The sequence below is a fragment of the Mytilus californianus genome, unplaced genomic scaffold (genome assembly GCF_021869535.1).
Source record: "Mytilus californianus isolate M0D057914Y unplaced genomic scaffold, xbMytCali1.0.p SCAF_7, whole genome shotgun sequence".
NCBI lineage: Eukaryota > Metazoa > Mollusca > Bivalvia > Mytilida > Mytilidae > Mytilus > Mytilus californianus.
In genome coordinates this window covers 104513803-104519802 of record NW_026262723.1, presented here as the reverse complement: position 1 = coordinate 104519802, position 6000 = coordinate 104513803, and positions in this window count along the sequence as shown.

Sequence of the window (6000 nt, the reverse complement as noted above, 5' to 3'; positions counted from 1 at the left end):
GGGGTATGTGTGATCAGTTTTAGTTGGAGTAATTAGAAAAGACTTGTCATTACCATAATATAGATTAAAACTTGTAAGTCATGGATACATAAAATAAGTAATTATGTATTCATGCCTGGGATTGATGATAAATCGGAACTAAAGTTTATTTTACTTATTTTCTTAATCAATCCACAAAACCTGTCCCTCCTGATCTTCAATATCTGAATGCTTTTGATATAAGGCCAGTGGTGCCAATAACACAGTTCACCATCCCTTGGAGACCGCTCAGAACGGTGAGAAATGACAGTGCAGATAAAGCATCTGATTTACACTGATCAGAAATCAGTCAGGGACCAAGATATACAAACTGGTTACTATATAAAGGTAGTGAAGAAATTTGATGTCTTCTCCAAGCAAGGGATGCTGTAGAAATTATTAGGTGCATGTGCCAACAATATTCCTGTTAATTAAGCACTGATTGGGTACTGTGGATTCATTATTATTCAAGGGATACCAATTGTGTGTCTCACCTATTCGTCGCAGTATGAGAGACATAGGTATTAGGGATCATAGATTTATTCTTACGAGGAAGCTCCGAGCATGCTCGGAGGATGCTCGGAGCTTTTTAAGTAGGCTCTTCTCAGTTATTAATGTGACAATAATTATCATGATCCATTAAGATGTCAATCAAATCTACACCACTTCTATGATAAGGAAAGTAGAGCATTATAGAGGAAGCTCCATAAACACCTGTGTAAACATCTGGTCTATTCAAATACATTTTACATGAAATTTTACAAAACTATAAAATAGATTAGAAATTCTTCAACTGTGCTGTGTAATGCTTTGAAAGAAATATTAAGTCTCCACAAAAAGTAAAAGTCATTTAAATATTTTCTTATTATATTTAATAATCATTCCTTTTTTTATAATAAAAAAATTCTCAAATTTTTATAATTAGATGATATGATTTAAAAATAGTTTATATTATATAATATGCTACATAAAAGTTATCAAGACACAAACAGCAGTCAGGTGTCGATACTAAACAAGCAATTTTTTTTAGTCACTTTTATAAGTATTTTTTGTTTTTAAAAATTATTTAATAACTCAAATTATTTTTAATGTCAAATAAAGCATGGACTAAATTTAGTTTTTAAGAATTTTTAGATCATTTCATTAAATAAAATTAAGTATTTATCCAATTTTAGATAAGTATAGAGAGGTTACTTTAAAAAATAATGACAAAAATATTACTTTAATAAATTATTTTATACAACTTCAAAAAACTTAGTACTTACAATTATTTAAGGAATATATGTAATTGCTTTTGATTAAGATTCAAATTATAAATAATTTCAAGTTAAAGGTTCCATATCTAGTGATAACTGTCTATCTCTAAGATTCTAAGGGGAAATGATATTTTAATAGCCCCAAGAGGCTAATCTTTGACCAACAAGAAGTGTGGCATCAGAAAAGCAATTAGTGTTGTTGAGGATTTAAATAGTTTCATGGGGAAAATAACCAGATGTCTGTGAAAATTTGTTAAAGATAGTAAAACCTGTATGAATGGACACCTATAAAAATAATATTAACAGAAGTTACTTATTCATGATATAGAAGTTATATTTGAAACAGCCTCGTTTTCAACATAACTTGTATAGGTAATTTTGAAAATTACTTGTTTAAGTAATGCCCCTAACTAAACAATGGTAATATGTTTTTTTTTTATAAAATAGCAAACTAAGTTCTTTTATAGAAAATTATGGCTACTTGAAGAAAAGTTGTAATTCATTAGTGGAAGCCTGGTTTGAGGGGGTAATACCACCATTGTTTTCCCTCTAGTAAGTCTCTCTTTACTTGGAATTTTTTTTTAATTGTGCAGATTTAGCTTTGTTTTAAATAAAGAAATACTTGGCATGAGTAAAATTATTTTCCCCCTATATGTCCTTGTTTAATTGTCATGATTGTTATATTTCAAAAAAAATGTGCAGAATTTATCTATGTTTTAAATAAAGAAATACTTGACATAAATAAATGTACTGTACTACAGTGAAAATATAGCATAACTTTTCAGTGCATATACAATGATATAAGAAAGTAAACATCACCAGAAGTTAACCAATCAAATTCTCTCCCCCTTTTTTCCCTATAGAATATAGTATATTTTTATTGCTTTGAAACACCCAAGAAACATGTTTATGACTCAAAAAAACTTTTCTGCAATGAAATGGAGGGATAATTTCGAACAACTGTCAAATTAAATGGAATATAAAAAAAGATCAACCCTTTTTCGCATGAAACTGAATGTACCATGTTTTGGTAGTATGGTAATAAATCAATAACCATAGTTTGTGTCTTTGATGACTTTTATATTTCATTTTATATAGTATAAATTTAAAATATATTTATATTTCAAATATAAAATTTGAGCGTTTTTTAAAGAATGATGATTATTAAGAAAATGTTTAAAATCATTTTCTTTCTGTGAAGACTTGATACCAAGCATTGTACAGTAATATTGAAGAATTTCTCATCTATTTTATAGTTTTGTAAAATTAATGCAAGATTTGTTTGAATAGACCAGATGTTTACACAGGTGTTAATGGAGCTTCCTCTATAATGCTCTACTTTCCTTATTATAAAAGTGCTATAGATTTGATTGACATCTTAATGGATCATGATAATTATTGTCACATAAACTGCTGAGAAGAGCCTACTTAAAAAGCTCCGAGCATCCTCCGAGCATGCTCAGAGCTTCCTCGTAAGAATAAATCTATGATCCCTTACTATGCGGCGGCGACGGCGTAAACTATTTGTATAAAGCTTTATATTTCAGAAGGTAGAAGGCCTGGATGCTTCATACCTTGTATGCAGATACCTTATGTTAGGAAGTTTCCTTCTGTCATATTCCTGTTGTCCTTGACCTCATTTTCATGGTTCAGTGACTGCTTGAAAAAAAGTTATTGTTTTTTTGTCATGTGAATTTCTCACTTATTATGAGTAATAGGATAACTATATTTGGTATATGGGTTCCTTGCAACGTCTACATGTCCGTCAGACAGGGTTAACCTGACCTCGACCTCAATTCATGGATCAGTGATCAAGGTTAAAGTTACATGATTAGGTCCATTTCTCAGATACTACACAGCATGACAACTATATGTGGCGTATGGAATGATTTTAAGGGGTGCATGTCAGACTGGCAGGTTTCATCTGACCTTGACCTCATTTTCATGGTTCATTGGTCATTGTTAATTTTTTGTGTTTTGATCAGTTTTTCAAGTACTTTAAGCAATAGGTCAACTTTATTTAATGTATGAAATGATTGTAAGGTGTACATTCTGTCTAGCTGGTGTCATCTGACCTTGACCTCATTTTCATGGTTCATTGGTCAATGTTAAGTTTTTGTGTTTTGGTCTGTTTTTCAAATACTAATAGCAATAGGTCAACTATAATTGGTGTATGGAACGATTGTAAGGTGTACATGTCTGTCTAGCCAGTATCATCTGACCTTGACCTCATTTCCATGGTTCATTGGTTAACATTAAGATTTTGTGTTTTGATTTGTTTTTCGATTACCATAAGCAATGGGTCAACTATATTTGGTGTATGGAATAATTGTAAGGTGTACATGTCTGTGTGACAGTTTTTATCTGACCTTGACCTCATTGTCATGGATCTTTAAGAATGTTAAGTTTATGTGATACTTGTAGTAAAACCTTTATCTCTAAGACTTTCAACATAAAATCAATGATCAGTAAAACAGGCGAGACATTTCAGCCTTGGTATATGGGTTCCTTGCAATGTCTACATGTCCGTCAGACAGGGTAATCCTGACATCGACCTCAATTCATGGATCAGTGATCAAGGTTAAAGTTACGTGAATAGGTCTGTTTCTCAGATACTACAAGCAGCAGGTCAGCTATATGTGGCGTATGGAATAATTGTAAGGGGTACATGTCTGTCTCTTGACCTCATTTCCATGGTTCATTGGATAACATTAAGTTTTTGTGTTTTGATTTGTTTTTCGATTACCATAAGCAATGGGTCATCTATATTTGGTGTATGGAATAATTGTAAGGTGTACATGTCTGTGTGACAGTTTTTATCTGACCTTGACCTCATTGTCATGGATCTTTAAGAATGTTAAGTTTATGTGATACTTGTAGTAAAACCTTTATCTTTAAGACTTTCAGCTTAAGATCAATGGTCAGTAAAACAGGCGAGACATTTCAGCGTGTGCACTCTTGTGTTGATTTTGTGGGTAATCGTGAATCACAAATTTAAATCCTCAACAAAATATAAATTTTCTATAGACTTGTATGCAGACTTTGGCAAAACCACAAAACCAAATATCCTCAAAAATACATTTTCCCCTTAATTCAAGAAAATTGGTACCCACAAAAATAAATGAATCCACAGTAATTAAAACATATAATTTCTGTTTGGCTAATTACTTTGATCTTGAAAAACAATTGGTTAATGAGAAGCACATACAGAAGTGAATGAAAACCCAAATGCTGATAGGATAAAATACAAAAAAGGGACATCCTAATAAAAATATGTACAAGCATTACAAAACATATTGTGTATTACTGTAATAATGAAATGAAATTCATATTTGTCTTTTATTGTAGGTACTCTTGAAAAGAAATACCTCATGAACGTTATTAGAATAGAGTAAGTAAATTGTTTTCATGTTTGTTCTTACTGGTTTTCGATGTCATATTTGTCAATACATTAAATTTGATAGATTAGATTGATTTACTCAAAACTTTACACAGTATTGAGATTTCTTAAAGGAAACTACCTTTTGATTTTGAATATTTTCTTGTTTGTCATTCTATAATTACTGGACTTTGACTGTCAGATTTAAATTAGTTTTTCATATGTTGTACCATGACTTGAGTATACTTTGATAAATTTAGTTAAAACTTTACATTTTGATTTAAAAAAGTTTCCAATTTTTTTAGTGAGTTAGCAAATGAATAAAAGTTACATATTCGTGGAGTAAAATGAGTAAGGAATTAAATGATGAATGATTTATCTTCTTGAAAATAGGTCAATTATTGCCCCAAATCTGGGTTGGCAATTTCTATGTTTTTTGTATGGACTGGGATCTGACGTCCATATTGCCCCAACAGTCCTATAAAGGCCATCAGAAATCAGAGCAGCATCTGACTACCAGAGCCTTTACAAAGTGTGAATTATTCTTTACACAAAGTGTCATCAGCACCAAATTTCCAAATAATTTTAATTAATTAACTTCCCTAAATTGAACACTTTGAAATTGTTCTGTGGGCATGACAATTGAAAATCTATCTATTTTTTTAAGGTACAGGATAGAAGACATATCAGCTGATCAGGAGTATGAGATAGATTTGAACATGAGTATTTGTTTTGAATCACAGAAAAGTTGTTACTTTGCCATGAACATATTCAATGGTTACAGATTACCTAAAGTTTTCTGTGACTGGGGAACAGGATTTAAAAATCCAGGTATTCACAAAAGTTTTCTTTGATTGAGGCACAGGATTAAATAATCCAGGTATGCACAAAAGTTTTCTGTGTTTGGGGCACGGGATATATTTATCCAGGTATTCACATTAGTGGTCTACAACTAGAGCTTATTATTTCATATTTCAGGTATTCACATGAGTTTTCTGTGAGTGGGGCACAGGATTTAATATTCAAGGTATTCCCATAAGTTTTCTGTATGACACGGCCACTGGATTTAATATTCCAGTTATTACCATAAGTTTTTTGTGAGTGGGGCACAGGATTTAATATTCCAGTTATTCACATAAGTTTTCTGTATGACAGGGATACAGGATTTAATATTCCAAGTAGTCCCATAAGCATTTTGTGACTGGAGTACAGGATTTAATATTCCAGGTAGTCTCATGAAATTTTGGTTATTGATGAGGGACACAAGATTTATTATTTCAGGTATACCCATTACATTTCTGTTACTGAGGAATGGGGACACAAGATTTATTTTTCCAGATGTTCCCA